General features: G+C 41.5%; 2 pseudogenes; both read right to left on the minus strand.

The window, feature by feature from the left end:
• Positions 1–943: 943 nt before the first annotated feature.
• On the minus strand, positions 944–12,021 carry LOC127673265 (vomeronasal type-2 receptor 116-like; annotated as a pseudogene).
• Positions 12,022–12,818: 797 nt separating this feature from the next.
• Positions 12,819–16,804, minus strand: LOC127673266 (leukocyte immunoglobulin-like receptor subfamily B member 4A; annotated as a pseudogene).
• Between the last annotated feature and the right edge of the window lie 929 nt (positions 16,805–17,733).

The raw sequence follows: 17,733 nt of genomic DNA on the forward strand, positions 1-17,733 counted from the left end.
ATTTTATTCTGTTCTTTTAATTCCTTAATCTTTATTATTTAAAGTTATGTAGTTATCGCCCTCCTCATTTGCCCCCTGACTCTTCCTCTTCCCATACCTCCTCCCCCATCTCCAAGAGGATATCCACACCTCACAACTCTCAGACCTTCACAATTCCTGGGTCCGACCAATTCTCAGGTGGTCAATGTGTCTTCTCCCACTGAGGTCAAACCAGGCCGTCATATACCATATATGTGAGGGCCTCTTGTCAGCTGGTTTATGCTGCCTGGTTAGTGGCATAGTGTGTGAGAGATCTTGGTTATCTGGGGTAGTTGAGATTGTTGGTCTTCCTATGGGTCACCCTATTTGTCAGCCTATTCCAGCTATTCCATAATTTAACCACTGGGGTCCACAGCTTCTGCACATTGTTGGATATAATATTTTTGTACTTTAGAGCAGAAAAAGAAATTTTCGGCCTCAGACTATGGCCAATATATTGAACAATAGGTGAAAAAACAGGCAGTGCACTGTCATATATGTGCTCCAACTGGAAATAAATTGTGTTCTGATTTCATCTATGTAGATTATTTAGTTAATTTATATGTTTGATTTGATATATGGTTTCTATTTGTAGCTATGTCTGTTCTGTTACTCACTTTCTATAAAAGGTCATAGATACAACTCTCTTATCAAATTTTCTTGGAAGATAACAGGGGAGAAATATCCACAAAAGCAATACGATGAATAAATTTGTAATAAGGATTTGAGAATTTTATTTCTTCCAGAGTAAACAAAGCAAGTGAATGGGTAAAGATTTTATGAAGAATGTACAGAAGATTGTCAGATATGATATTTCTAGTCATCAATAGAGGTGACAATGAGAGTGATTTCAAAACTAGATACATGCACTGGAATCCAATAATTGATATATGCCAATGTTTGACAGAATTCCTGAATAATTTATTCAAACATATGATCTCTCCCTGATCTTTTGGATAGAATTTCTGTCTGGTCTTATTAAAATGATGTAGATCATGAGCACAAAGATGCATCCAAGCATCCCTGCACTGGATGCCAAGATGGAGAAGATCTCCACAGCAACCATGATCTTGCCCTTGGTGCTATGGTAGACAGGGAGGAAGGTGACCCAGACACTGCAGAACACTAGCATGCTGAAGGTTAAGAACTTGGCTTTGTTGAATGTGTCAGGCAGATTCCTTGCAAAGAAAGGAACAGTGAAGCTTCCAAGGGCCAGGCAGGCCAAGTATCCTAGGACACAGTAGAATGCAGTAACTGAGCCCCTGTGTTCATCAATATCAACAAAGGGAGGGAGAAACTGCTAGCCATATTGCACACAGAATACATTGGAATCGGGAACATATGGGAATAAGATAGTTGGGTGTCCCAGATACTAGGTAGTTTCTCAAATTTCTTCCTTGGTCTGTGATTTTGAAAGCCAGAACCACAGTGATTGTTTTGGCCAGAACTGTGGAAACAGCCACAGTGAACACAATTCCAAATGTGATTTGCTGTAAAATACAGGTCGCTCTGTTAGGATGGCCAATGAAGAAAAAGGAGCACAGAAAACAGAACATGAGTGACACGAGTAATAGGTAGCTTAGGATTCTGTTATTGGCCCCCACAATAGGGGTATCATGGTGCTTAAAAAAGACACAGAGTACCACAGCTGTGAATGCAGAGAAACAGAAGACTATTAAGGCAAGTGCCATACCCCAGGGGTCTTCATAGCTTGGAAACATCATACGTTTGTGAATGCAATTTGTTGTGTTCTGTGTTGGCATACTGGTATTTTGTCCTATCACAATGTCCCACTGTCCCATCACAATGCCCCACTGTCCCATCACAATGACACATTGTCACATCACAATGCCCCATTGTCCCATCCTAATATCCCACTCTCTGATCACAATTCCCCATTGTCCCATCACAATGCCCCACTGTCTGATCACAATTCCCCATTGTCCCATCACAATGCCCCATTGTCACATCACAATGTCCCATTGTCCTTTCACAGTGCCTCACTGTCCCATCACAGTGCCCCACTGTCCCATCACAGTGTCCCACTGTCCCATCACAGTGCCCCACTGTCCCATCACAGTGCCCCACTGTCCCATCACAATGCCCCATTGTTCCAGCACAGTGCCCCATTGTCCCATCACAGTACCCTACTGTCCCATCACAATTCCCCACTGTCCCATCACAATGACACATTGTCACATCACAATGCCCCATTGTCCCAAACCAATGTTCCACTCTCCCATAACAATGCCCCACTGTTCCATCACAATGTCTCATTCTCTGATCATAGAGCCCCACTATCACATTACAGTGACCCAAATTCCCATCACAATGCCCCCTGTCCCATCACAATGATGCATTTTCACATCACAATGCCCCGATGTCACATCACAATGCCCCATTGTCCCATCACAATACCCCACTGTCCCATCACAGTGCCCCACTGTCCCATCACAATGCCCCACTCTCCCATCACAATACCCCAATGTCCAAACTCATTGCTCCACTGTCTCATCACAATGCTTTTATAAGTCAGGGTTCTTCTGAGTCACAGAACACATGGGGAGTCTCTATATATTTAGGGAGTTTCTTAAGGACTCACAGTCTGCAGTCCAACTCCCCAACCTTGGTCAGCTGTAGCTCTAGATGGACGTCTAAGGATCTAGCAGTCACTCAGTCCCATGAGGCTAGCAGGCAAAAAAGAGTGTCTGCCTCCTTCCAATGTCCTTATGCAGGTCTCCAGGAGAGGGTGTGGCCCAGATTTAAGGCTGTCAGTCTCCAGAAGGGGACATGGCTCAGATTAAAGGCTGTCAGTCTCCAGCTGGGGACTTGGCCCAGATTTAAGGCTGTCAGTCTCCACAGAGACTACTAAAGCAATGTGCTTCTGTGACTTTAATCCCACATAATCTTGAACTTGGAGATCTCCTTGTGTTAATCTTCTGGAATTCACGGACTCCATGCTTCAAAATCTCCTCGCCAAGATCCAGGTGAGAAACTTGTATCTCTGAGCCTCCAGATTAGGATCACAGGTGAGCTAATTCTGGATTGATTTTGAGATTGCAATTAGGATTCTTAACAATCGGGGCAAAAGTTGTCTTTTCCATGAAAATATGAAATGTATCACTATATGTCCACATAGAACTTAGCAGCTATATCCTTCCCATGCAAGGAAGGACTCTAGAGACCAGGCTAGAGATCACTGTCCATACTCAGGCTTGGTGGTCATTATCTCTCTCCAGAAAACACTCATCTTCTGGATAATAGGAGCTGTGATCTGCATAGAGTGGCTGGGTGTTGTTAGATTTGGGACATTTAGAAGACACTTAGACACAGTCAGGTGGGGTATACTGTGGTTAATTCAGTTATAGAATAGGTTGGAAGGGGCTAAGGGGCAAAAGAGAGCTGTTTGGGAAAAGGAGGATTTGGACATTTGCTGACAAATTTGGACACACAACTGTTGGTGAGTGTCTGGTGAGATGAGTCTCTCACAGCCTGACTGACAGAGCAGGGAATACAGAGAATGCACTATACCCTTTGTTTTCATCTCTCAGTCACAGTGTCAGATCTGAGTCATCTTGTTTTCCTGATCCCTGTCCACAGGCTTCATCTCCAAGCAAGACTGTCCTGAGAACGTCCCTTCCGTCCTGAATCTCCACATGCTGAAGGTGACCCTGGAACTGCCTTCTAACAAGTTCATGCGGCCAAAGCCTAGGAAGAAAGTGGACATCTCAAGTCTTCTGCTGCCAACGTGATGGGCTGGTTCTTCTCTCCATCCTGACCCAGGTCTCCACAGCTAACACATTTGGAAATAAAGCACAGCACTTTCCCATTGTTCTGACACTGACAAATCTCAGTGGCTGAGGCCTCTGGCTTTTGAAATGGAGGTGATCAACATTTGTGATCCAAGAGAGTCTCCCAGGATGGGCTCCTCAGCTTCTGTTCAGTAGAGGGAGAGCATTAACAGGAAGAAAAGGCCTGTTCCCCATGACATAAACAATCCCCTGTCTGAACATTCTAGTGTATCCTGGAGAGCTCTGGGCATCCCCTGTGATGTCACCAGTAATGTCACAACACCCACTGATCTCAGGGCTTTCAATTAGTCCCTAGAGAGTTCACCCATATTTTTGTCTGTGAGATGGAGGAGGAGTGTACTTGAGAGTGAGAATGGGGAGCTTAGAGAAATGAGAGAGAGGACGAAGGAAGCTGGCTTTCCATCTCACTGTAAACCAGTGAGGAAGATGTGGTCCTGGGAAAGGTACAGTGAGTCATGGAACAGTGATGTGAAAATTCCTTGGGTAGGCATCTGTGAGCCTGGATTCCCAGGAGTGGCAATTGTGCCACTGTGAAGTTAATGGACTTCCCTGCTTATCATAATTACTGAAAGGTGAGGATTCTAGTACATTTGTTTGTCCATCACCTAAGACTGGAGATGGCTAGTCCAAAGCTATTCTGCCATGAATTTTTGTATTTCCCTGTTACTGGCCATTGTGGTATAACACGCGGACATAAGGAGACCATAAAGAGTCAGGTAGGAAATATTTCACAGTTTATATCACTTCAACACTTTACTCACAGTTTGTTGTTCTAGGTACAGTGGCTATCAGACTACAGTAACACAGAGCAAATTATTATTTTGACACATTACATTCTCAGATCTCCTCTGAGAACCATGTCTGTGAGAATGACACACCGTAAGCTTCCTGAATCAGCAGATTGGGTGTCAAACATATCTCTAATTCAGCCAAACAACTGTCAGGATCACGGACTGGGTATTTTTCCAACTCAGGATTGTTTCAGTCTTTCAGTTGGATGAATTGTTCAGTCTGTTGATGATGGTTTGCAATAGACAACTATTTAATCCACAGTCATGTGCCTAGAATTCATGACAGGGCATCTGATTATGAACACTGCATATGAGTGCTTGGGGACTGCGCCATTTTTCCTGTTTTCTGTAGCTGCATGATTGGCGGCTCCTAAGCCACGTTGTGCCCTGTGCAGTTGTTAACAAGCCTGGCCAGGCCATCTTTGATGTTACCATAAGCCTGTATAGTTAGGCAGACAAAGTATATAGCTGCTTACATGCCAAAATCTCTACAAGATAATGGGAGAGCTGAGATCCAGGGAGCAGAAATTTCAAGCATTTGCCAAAATCTTTGATGTCTCACTGGATTGAAGGCATTCTCTCTTTTTTTGGTCTTCAGCCTTGTCTGTGCATTCTCTATACCGTCTAACTCTGCCAGTTGACTTGTGTTCCTCCACCTACAGAGGCTGGGGTAGTCCCCTAACCTCCTCCCTCCAACTATTATTATCAAGAAGTAGGAAAGAAATCAGAGAGTCTGCCCACTCACCTGATGCCCAGTGAGAGAAATGACCTGCAAGATTGACTGGTATTTATTACTGATGGATTATTGGAATATAGCTATTCATTGTTTCAAATCTTGACTTAAGAGCAGGTGCCCCTTTGTCTAATTCAACATTCAGTGTTCTCATGAGGATTAGGTGTGCTGACACACCCATTAACACACTCTTTGATGCCTAGATTATTTTGGGTAAATTTTTCTTCTTTCCCTACATAGTTTCCTCACAAAATAATGGTACATAGTGCTTTATCTTTTCTATCATTTCCTTTTTTTTCCATATAGTGTTCCACAATTATTTGTAGAAGGTCTATATTGCTTAGGATCCTTGTCCCCACACAATCTGAGTTGTTGCCCAGTGTGTTGCTTAACATGAATCTTTATATCGTGAATTCACTGTCCCAGGTACCCACATCTGCTCCAGTTTCTTTCCTTTTGGCCATCTGCCCCATATAACAGACCCACAAAACCTCACTGCACACCCACTGCTTCCAGACTTCTGCTGAGTGTGATCCATGGGGACCCTGAGAATGAGAGAAAAAAGGAAAGTAAGCTAAAGAAGGTAGTGTTTCTTCTGATTTCTTCCCAGCAAATGCATGCATGCTCACATGTGCACACACAAACACAAACTCACACACAAACACACACAGAAGCACACACACAAACTCAGACACAAATGCACATACACACATACAAACACACATAAAAACACACACAAACACACAAAAACACAAAACACACACAAAACCACGCACACAAACACACACAAAACCACACACACACAAACACATACAAACACACACTAACACACACACAAAACAACACACTCACACACAGACACACACACACACACACACACACACACACGAGCAGGGAAGTCCCTTAGCTAAAGGTCCTTTCAGGTGGACTTCCCACAAGTATACACTGAAAGCTTGCCATGATGATTGTGTTGTGAGGGCTGGATCCGGTAACAGAGTGGCTGCCCCTGAACCACAAATTATTGTTTCATCCTGTGTGGCCTCAATCCCACACCTTTCTAAACAGCCTCACTCAGGGGCGGGAAGCGGGGCCTCCTCAACAAATCTTCTCACAGCATCTGCTTTCTGTACACACACTGATGGAAACGCAGGCACAAGGTGCATCCTTGATGAATATTTGTCAGCAGAGAGGCCTGAAGAGTTACACATCTCATGAGTGTGAAGTCCCACAGCAAGACTGTGGTCAGAATGCTTTGAGTGGCAGTCATTCTGCACACACAATGTACACACATACACACTCGGAATGGGACTTACTCATTACATTGTGACCAGGTTCCCCTCCTGCAGAAGAAAGGTCCCTGCTGCCACACAGGCTTGACCATTGGCCGACCTTAAAGCACAGTTCAGTCAGCAACACTGCCTGGTCTGTTCCAAGGTGGGAATAGAATGCATTCTAGAACTCATGGCTCCGGCATGATCACTCGGATGGCTCTCAGTCAAGTGCTACTCTGCTGAGGCTGTGTTCCAAGGCTGTCACCAACACCTCCACACCACACACACACACACACACAATCGTGTTGAGAAGTCCTAGCAGGGCAGAGAGTGGCGGGAGACCAGTCCAAGCTGCTGTCATGGTGACAGCCATGTCTGAAACAGCACCAGTTCCAGTGCAACTCCTGGGACATAGGAGAACTTCACACAGTCTAGGAATGGATGGGTTGTTCTGGAACAGGAATAGACAGGCCAGGGATCGGTCCTGCTGAGCTTTGGAAATTAAGAACTGAGCTCTGGGTGGGAAGGCCTGAGAGTATAATAAACCTCTATGGCCAGGCCTGATGGCACTTGATTTAATCTCAGCATTCTTGAGACAGAGGCAGATAGATCTGTGGTCTACATAATGAGTTCCAGGACAGCCAGAGCCACATAGACTCTGTCTCAAAAAATAAAATAAAATAAAATAAAATAAAATAAAATAAAATAAAATAAAATAAAATAACACACACACACACACACACACACACTCATGCCTCCTTGGCCTGACATTCTCCTACACTGGGACATTGAGCTTTCATGGGACCAAGGGCCTATTCTCCCATTGATGCCCAAGGCCATCCTTTGCTACATATAATACCAGAGCCATGGCTCCCTCGATGTGTACTCATTGGTTAGTGGTTTAGACCCTGGGAGCTCTGGTTTGTTGATATTATTGATCTTCCTATGGGGTTACAAACCCCTTCAGCTCCTTCAGTCCTTTCTCTATTTCAGCCATTATGGATGCAGTGATCAATTCAATGATTGGCTGCCAGCATCCGCCTCTGCATATGTCAGGCTCTGGAAGAGGCTCTCAGGAGACAGCTATACCAGACTGTCAGCAAGCACTGCTTGGCAACCATAATAGAAGATAAATACACGCAATTTTACACAGTCTCTGTAATATGTGTATCTGAATCTGTATATGCATGTGTACTATTATATATATATATATATATATATATATATATATATATAATGTGTGTGTATAGTATATATATGGAAATATACACACATTCAGTAACAATCAATGAGATGAGGCCTAAGAGGCCATGCACATTTTAGGCGTGCAGGGAGTACAAAGTGTGTTTGGGAGACAGGAAATGTAAACAAAAAGAAATTAAATGACAGTGTCAAAAATAAACTCCCAAATCTTATTTAAGATATGAAACAGCAAATAGTGCTCTGAGGGAAAAATTACACTGATCTTCAACACCGGATGTAAAGAAATAATAGTGTACATGTGTTTATATGTTCATGTGTGTACAATATTAAACTGAAATAATCTTTAGTACTCATATTTTGATAAAATGTATGATGAGACCCATCACCTAGAGTGATTTATGTTGTCATCAAATCCACCTAACTTACTGTGGTCGAGGGTTTTGTGTGGGGCATTTTCATTAGTGATTTTTCTCATTTAATGAAACATCTTCATTTCCTAATGAAATTGTGTCTTTGTACATAAATTGACAGAGCCTTATCTTGCAGGCACAATCTCAACCCCTTTGTCCTTTTCTTAAAATGTTCCCTTCTTTGTACATTATTTGATATTCTTATTATGTTCTGAGTACATTTAAAGCTATTCCAAAGTCTAGTGCTTCTGTCCTGTCATATGCAATGCTGTCAATGCTACACACTCTGCAAACACTCACACTTGTTCCTCTTTACAAATCAGTGCCTATTATTGCAACAGGAATCTATGATTTTCCAAATCCAAACAGAGGAAAATTACCATTTCGGTGAAGTCTTAGATTCTGTTGCTTTTAAAAATATATTGATCAAGGAAACATATGAGAAAAGTGTTTTTCACTCATGTACCTTGGTCACAGTATATTGAATTGAAGCCCAGGCATGAAATTGGATGCAAGCACTCCGTGAAATCACATGGAATAATGTTGATTAGTGGCTTCATGTCACTGTTGTCTGCAGTCCTATTTCTTATCACTCCATGAACAACTCGCTCAGAGAAGGTACTGTCCACAGTCAGTAGGGTCACCTTTCATTAATCATTTATTAAGTACATGGCTTACACACAAAACCACATCTCAAAATGAAAGTAGCCATTCCTCAGTTGAGATTTCCAGTTCTCAATATCGTCAGTACTGTGGACTTATGAATGAAACCATGTTACGCCAAACTTTGTTAATTGGTGTCACAGTGGATAGTGCTGCCCTATTTGTAAACTCAAATTTGTTAACTATGTAAAAATTTTCTAGGACTAAATTCTATTTTGGTTAATGCAAATAAAATATGTTGAGTATCATCTAACATTTTCCTACTATGAAAGTTTCAATGAAGCAATTTGTCTTTGTACTTCTGTACAAAATTTGAATCTGGTCTAACTAAAATAACATAACACTTTTGGACAAAGATACACCGTAACAACCCTGCACTGGAAGCCAAGATGGAGAAGACCTCCACAACCACCATGATCTTCCCCCTGGTGCTATGGTAGACAGGGAGGAAGGTGATCCAGTCACTGCAAAACACCAGCATGCTGAAAGTTAGGAACTTGGCTTCATTGAATCTGTCAGGAAGGTCCCTAGCCAGGAAAGCCACAGTGAAGCTCCCCAGAGCCAAGGAACCCAAGTATCCCAGGACAACATGGAAGGCAATGACTGAGCCTTTGTTGCAAGTAATGACAGTGTTCCCATGTCCAGATTGTATATCTCTGTCAATAAAGGGAGGAGACATTACCAACTAGACTCCACACAGAACAAGTTGGATCAGGGTACAAATGGGAAGGACAAAGTTAGGTACCCCTGATGTCAGCATCCCTCTCATTCTTCTCCCTGGAGTAGTGATCTTGAAAGCCATGACCACAGTTATGGTTTTAGCCAACACTGTGGAAATGGCCACTGTGAAAAATACTCCAAATGTGGTCTGCTGCAGGACGCAGGTGGCCTGGTTGGGATGTCCAGTGAAGAGCAATGAACACAGAGAAAACAGAAGACTAGAGAGATGAGCAGGATGTAGCTGAGAATGTGGTTATTGACCTTCACAATAGGAGTATCCTTGTACTTCACAAAAGTGACTAGTACTAGAATTGTGATGACTGAGAAGGACAGAGCAGTGGAGCCTAGAGCTATTCCCAATGGATCTTCATAAGCCAGAAATGACACAGCTCTTTGGAGGCAGTGGGTTTGCTCTAAGTTGGCATACTTATCATCTGGACACCTCACACACTGTTCCATATCTGCTGGTGAAAAACAATAAGCCATTATAAGGTATCATAGTTATGTAGTTAATAATTATTCTCCAATAAACTATGCTTTGTGATAGAACAAAACACCATCATTGGGAATGGAACAGCTAAAAGCATTTATTAAACAAAAAGGAAAGAAAAATATGATGAAAAATTTTCTTCACAATCTCAGATTATATAATTCCTCAAACCTTAATTTCACTACTCATGGACAAGGGCAATGTGCAGGCTTGTTGCATTCTTGAAATCTTCACTCTTGTCCTAATTGTTTGATAGTAAACATTTAATGCCTCAAACCATCTAAGCTCTTAAAATATATTTCATTAAGCAGCCTTTACCCTGAGCATCTGGCCTTTACCAAGGACTAAGCTGGTGATGGAGGGAAAAATTGTGGACTGGTCATGTAATCAACTTTCTTTGTACAATGTATCAAAGTAGAGTAAGAATATGCATAGATTATGCCTATAATTTTTGTTTAAAATTGTTACACAGGTTTGTCTTCCTAAACATTTTCTACATAATATAAAATCAGTAACAATCACATTTTGAGGGATTCATTATTTGTGGAGGATATTTTAAGTTTTTTTGCTGGGTAAAAAAGAAGTTAATACTATATAATTGATAAACCTCTGAAACACAGAGATTTTAGAACTTCAGTTTCATTTAGGCCATATCATATTTCTAGTTTGGAACGATAATGTCTTCAAATTCATCAAGTTTTCCTTAGCATCCAAGCATGTACCTGTTTCACTGGAAACCTCATTTTCTGGGCACTGAACACAATCAAAGCAGCAGTCTGCTGTTCCTTCCTGAAGAATTTTCCTGAATCCAGCAGTACATGGCACACTACACATGGATGAGGGAAACTGAGACAATAAATAATATTACAAAGTATGAGTGTGTATGTGTGTGTGTCTATTTCATGTATACATCATAAGTATAATGACCCATAAATAGATATATGGGACATTAATAGATATGGTTATAAATAGATCTGTACAAAGAATCAACAAATACAGAAGTTGGTCTTTGCATGATATCAATAAGGTATATAAACCCTTAGATAGTCTAACCTGAAGGCACAGAGACAGGATCCAAATAAACAACATCACAAATGAAAAGGGAGACATAATAATGGAAACTGTGGAAATTCAAAAAATCATCAGAACCTAATGCAAAGGCTTACACTCAACAAAACTGAAAAACCTGGATGAAGTGGACAGTTTTGTAGACTGATACCAAAAACAAATTTAAATCGGGATCAAATTAATGGTCTAAACAGTCCCATAACCGTGCCCCCACAAAATAGAAGCCATCATTAATAGCCTCCCAACCAAAAAAAAATGTTCAGGACAAGACAATTTTTGTACATAATTCTATCAGATCTTCAAAAGATGCCCAATACCAATATACTCCCACCTATTCCACAAAATAGAAACAGGAGGAATAATATCAAATTTGATCTATGAATCCAAAGTTATGTCAATACCAAAATCACTCAAAGACCCAACAAAGGAAGAGAACTTCAGACCAATTTCCCATATGAACCTCAGTGCAAATGTACTTAATTAAATCCTCAAAAACTGAATTCAAGAGTATAACAAGATGTTCATAACCATTAAGTAGGCCTCATCCCATGGAAGCAGGGATGGTTCAATGTAAGGAATTATCAACATAATCTACTATATAAAAAATTTCAAAGAAAATGGACACATGATCATTTCAGTATATGCTGAGAAAGCATTTGTCAAAATCCAACATCTCTTCATGATAAAAGACTTGTAACAATCAGGAATTCAAGGCACGTAACTAACCATAGTAAAAGCAATATACAGAAAACCAGTAGCCAACATTAAACTAAATAGGGAGAAACTTTAAGCAATCCCACTAAAACCAGGGTCTAGACAAGGCTGCCCACTCTTTCCACCATTATTCAGTAAAGTACTCAAAGTTCTATTCAGAGCAATTAGACAGCAAAGAGAGGTCAAAGAGATGCAAATTATAAAGGAAAATTCAAAATATCAATATTTACAGATGATATGATAGCATTCTTAAATGACCTCAAAAAATTCCATCAGAGAACTCCTAGAGTTGATAACAGTTTCATCAAAATGAACAGATATAAAATCAACTAATACAAATCAGCAACCTTCCTATACTCAAAGAAGAAATAGTCTGAGAAAGAAATTATTGAAACAACACTCTTCACAATAATCATAAACAATATAACGTATTTTGCTGTAACTCTAACCAAACAAGTAAAAGATCTGTATGACAAGAGTTAAAGTCTCTGAAATAAGAAATTAAAGAAGAATTCAGGAGATGGAAAGATCTTCCATCCTCATGGAATGGTAGGAATGGTTTGATAAAAATGGCCATCATGCTGAAAGAAATCTATACATTAAATGAAATCCCTACGAAAATTTCTACTCAATTCCTCATAGAGTCAGAAAGAGCAATTCTCAAGTTCATTTGCAATAAGAACATAACCCAGGATAGCGAAAACAATTCTCAACAATAAAAGAAGTTCTAGGAGAATCATAGTCCCTAATCTCAAGCTGAACTACACAGCAATAGTGAAAATTTTTCATGGAATTGGTACTTTGTAGAACACTAGAGTAAAATTAATGATGTCGGATGCCTGTTGGTCTTAGCTGTGGGCATGTTTCCGGTGTGGGCACGGCTATGGTGCAGACATTGCTACAGTGTGGGTGAGGCCTGCTGGTCTCAGCTGTGATTCTGTTCCTGTGTCTGGCTGCAGAGCTGGGCGTAGGTCACAGCCTGGTTCTCTTTGGATGTTGTGTCCTGGAGTGGCACAGGATTGGAAGAAGGTGCGTCTAGTGTTAGTAACTTAGGGACCGTGGCTCAGGTGTGGGCGTGGCCTGACTGAGGACGTGGCCCAGCTGTGGGGGTGTCTTGGGTTGAACCTGAGAGAAAAGTTACCTGACAGGGGGAAAAGAATGGATTCCTACCCTGGGAAGCCTGGTGGGTGTCACCTGGGCGTACACGATCCCCTGCGCGTCCTCATCAGGTGGGGTCTGCTGCAAGGAGACAATAACTGGGATGAGGGGGATGACCAGGAGTGAAGCACGTGAGGCAGGGGTATGACCAGGAGTGAAGTAAGTCCCGGCTCAATCCCACATTTCCTTTAGTCAGTTGAGTTCCTTTAGGAATTTAATCCACTACACAGTTCCTGCCAGGGCCTTCCAAGGCTACCTCAGCTTGTGGGGAGTCTGTAAGCTTCCTCTTCATGGTCGCCATGTTTTATACTCACCCTGATTACCATTCCCTCGGCTCCAGCAGTGTTCTCGGCCTTCTTTTTGCACCAACACCAGTGTCGGATGAGGATGAGACAGATCAGAAGGAAGAAAAGCAGGAGGAGGAACAATGCCAGGACTCCAGTCATAACCTTCCAGTGTGTTCCTAATCCTTAGGCATAATTGATATTAGGTGTGAGAGAAGGATATTGTTTACCTGAGAACCTATTATGTGCCTAGCCCATTTGTGGCCCTCAACATCACAATCATTCCACCTGGAATTGTATGTTTTCCCAGTCAGCTATAGGTGAGTATATCAAGGCTCACAGAGATAAGTTTACTTGGTCCAGGTCACTTAAAATGATTATAAATAGTGTATTTGAAAAATACATAATAATAATAATAATAATAATAATAATAATTCATAAAAGTAAGTCAAAACTCAGTACTTGACTTCCAGCCTTCTCATGAAACTTCATAAGCTTTTTGAGCATGAAAACAGGTGAGGGCCTAGCCTCAGATCTGAGTCAGCTACAGTGTCGCATGTCACCATCCTTGTGGCAAAGGGGGCACAGTCATTTCAGAACTGGGATTCCACGGAAGGGTCTCCTTCCTCACCTGAGATGTCACACCCATGGGAATCACAGGGAGTAAACTGAAGGCGTGAGCACACATGCTCCTTTACACGAGCAGAGATCAAGGAAATGACTCAGAGAAAGAGGATTTTCCCCATTGCTGAATATCAAAGCAACAATTTTATCTTCCATTATTACTTAATAAAATTTGTCTAAGAAGCTGGAGCCTAGGAAGACACTGTATCAGAAATTTCAGGAACGCAAGTGATCAGAAGTTCTTGTAAAGGGGGGTCTGAAATTTAGGTAGACAGAGGTATTGTTCCTGAGCTGAGTAAGGAACATATAACCTCAGTCGCAAATAAGTCCACTTTCTCAAATTCAGAGGCAGATTCACCAATGCATAGTGACCTCGATTCTTGTTATACTCACTGCCAGGAGGGCCTCACTTACCATCTTCAGTGGGCTTAGTGGACAGGTCCTTGGTGTCTGTCAGAGGTTGACAGAGAGATGAACATTAGAGTTCACAACACTTTACTATGTTCTGTTTCTTTCTATCTCAATTTGGACACTAATTACAAAAAAATATCTCCCTGTTGCAGACAAAATAGTTTTGGATCCAGGTTCTTGGATCTCCATGAGGATCACAGTCCAGTCCATCAATCATATACAAATTCTTTTTTTTAATATTTTTATTTTCTATATTCTTTGTTTACATTCCAAATGATTTCCCCTTTCCCGGATCCCCCTCCCCATATGTCCCATAACCCTTTTTCTCTCCACCCCTTCTCCAATAACCTCCCTTCTTTTTCTCTGTCCTTATATTCCCCTTCAATATGACTCCCATGAAGAAGTATGGAGAGGGTCCTGATCCTGGAAAGGATTGATCTAACATATACAAATTCTTAGCATTGAATATATGGGGAGGATGGAGTCTCTGCAAAACCCACAACCGTCCCACTGAACTTGTGCAACACATGGACCAAAACTCCCTGGTGTGCAGCTATTACCGTGAGTCTGGGCACATGATTTTAAGAAATAAAAGCAAAATATAACTGGAAAGTATCTGTCTGCCACTGAAGATGGTTCTAATTAGATTTTGTTAACTTGATACAAGGTAAAGAAATCTAGAAAGAGGCAGCTGCAATAGAGAAAAATGCATATATGTCTGTGGAAAGATTTTCTTGATTGATTGATCTATGAGAGCACAGACTACCATGATTTATTCTAATCTGAACAGGTTACAACTTGATGGTGGAAGTAAACAATACTGCAAGCCATTGACAAGTAAACGTTTGAGCAGTGCTCCTTCAAGATCCCTATTCCAATTCTTGCTTGCATGTCTACATCTAATTACCTTCATGTTGCACCACACAAAATTATATGGAATAAATCCTTATCTCACTAAGTTGATTTATACAGATCACATTTTACAACAGAAACAGGAACCTAACTAGTACAGTGACATCATCTGATCACTTTGTCAATTATGTGTCACACTCAACTTCCATTGCTAAATGGAATGATAATTTACAATGAGACAAGGAGGAAGGCATTTGGATTGGGGGATTCTGACTGCAACTCCGATATTAAGGGGTGAATGTCTTTTGAACTGAACAGGATTTTTAACCCTACAGTTTTCTCCCTCTTATTTTAGGCCAGAGGTCATTGTAGGAAAAAGGGCATGTGACCCAAAATACTGAATGGTTATGGGAAAGAGGTGCTTACCTGAGACCATGAGGTAAAGGGGGGGTCACTTGATTTTGACCACACCTGTGGTGGATTCTTATAACTGCCATAGCATATGAACATTCTATTGTGGTTGAGAGTAGCAGCAGTCAGAACAAAAGTAGCGTGGAATAGCTGATTGTCCTGATGCTGTGAGTCCAGGGTCCATGAGAGGTGCTGTTTTCCTTCCCAGATCAGAATGAATCTGCCAAATATCATGTATAAGCTACAAGTAAAGGCTATGGAAACTCCAGAAGTCACATTAATGCTCGGCCAGACTGAAAGGCTGGGCTTTGCATGTGCTCCTAGGATACAAGGTGAAGGATGTGAAATGAACAAGAGTTACTCATATTGTCTTCTAGGACTGGACTCTGAGAGAAGAGCTCCTAGAGAACAGACCTCCTTCTCAGGAGAAAGCACATACATGGTTCCCAGAGCGTCCACTAACCTGTCACCACCAGCTCCAGGGCATCACTGTGCTCTGAAAGTCCAACAGTGCTCCTATAATAACACTTATAGATACCTGCATAGGCAGTTGTCATGTGATGAATGTTGAACTTGGCCTTACTCCTGGTTTCCAGAGGGAATTGAGTATCCCAAGGATATCCATTTTGCTCTTTATACAGATGATAATCCTGGGTCTCCCAGCAACCCTGACACCAGATAATCACAGGTGTATGTAAGGCAATCACAGATCCAGGCTCAGACCAGATGATGGGCTTTGGGAGGTGTCCTGTGAAGAATCAAAAGGTTGAGTCCCAGTACATCTTCCTTTAGACACCAGATCTTAGCACAGAAACCTCCCCTGGATGAAGATATTAGCACATAAATGCATTCCCACCCCCCCATCACCATTGTGAGGAATTGACTCACTAGAGAGTAAAAAAAAAGAGGTTTTCTCATCAGAGTGAAGGAACAAACCCAGGGATGTCTAGAGACACTCACCTGCCTGTCCTGCCATCCTGGGTTCCACAATAAGACCTGGAAGAAAACTTTCTCTCAGACCTTTTCACACTGAAAGACAGAGGGGGATTCCCTAGGGTGTCCATGTGAAATTAATCCTGGCTGTTGAGTAGGTTCCCTTACAGATATAAGTGTCCACTCCCCCTGTTCATATCTCACCAAGGTACAGAAGCACTGTGAGCATGGCCATCATAGTCCTGGTAATGATACGAGGTGTTCTCCTGGTCCTCTCTCACAATTGTTCTGTAACATTAGCTGATATGCAGATGTCATCTTGGGGGCATGTCCTTCCTGTGATGGGTTTTCTATATCATCGTCATTATGGGAAGAGAAACTTGTATATTTTCCTCAGTAAAGAGGATTGAGTAATCTCCCAGGTTTCTGAACTTACTTTAGAGATTTTTTCCCTATTCCTCACAGATTTGCAGCTCTCACCTTCTTCTGGAGCAGATTGCCAGCTAGTCCATTTTCCTGAAGACATCATAGCCTGAAGACATCCCTCAAGTTCCTCTTCACAAAGGCAACTAAGCAACTGACCCAACAGACCTATCTCATGAAAACAATAGAATCCTTTTAGGAAGATATAAATAATTCACTGAATGAAATACAGGGAAAGATGTACACAGGTAGAAGCACTTAAAGAGGAAACAAGTGCATCCCTAAAGAAATGCAGAAAACACAATCAAATGGGTGAAGGAAATGAATGAAGCTGTCCGAAACCAACAGATGAAAGTAAAAACAATAAAGAAAGCACCAATGGAGTCAAACGTGGAAATGGAAAACCTAGGAAAGAGGTCAGGAATTGAAGATGCATCACCAACAAAATATAAGAGATAAAAGGGAGATTCATGGAGGTAGAAGATAGCTTAGTAGAGATTCACAAAACTGTCAGTGCAAATTCGAAACAAATAAAACTCCTAACCCAAATCATTCAGGAAATTTCGTGAACAGAACACTAATAGCTTATGCTGTTAGGTCAAGAATTGAAATATGGGACCTCATAAAATTTCAAAGCATCTGTGAGGCCTTCTTAAAAGGCAGATTAAAATACAGATGGGAGGAAATTGAGAGACAAAGTGTGGAGCAGAGACTGAAGGAAAGGCCATCCAGAGACTACCCCAC

This window comes from Apodemus sylvaticus, chromosome 22, assembly GCF_947179515.1.
Source record: "Apodemus sylvaticus chromosome 22, mApoSyl1.1, whole genome shotgun sequence".
NCBI lineage: Eukaryota > Metazoa > Chordata > Mammalia > Rodentia > Muridae > Apodemus > Apodemus sylvaticus.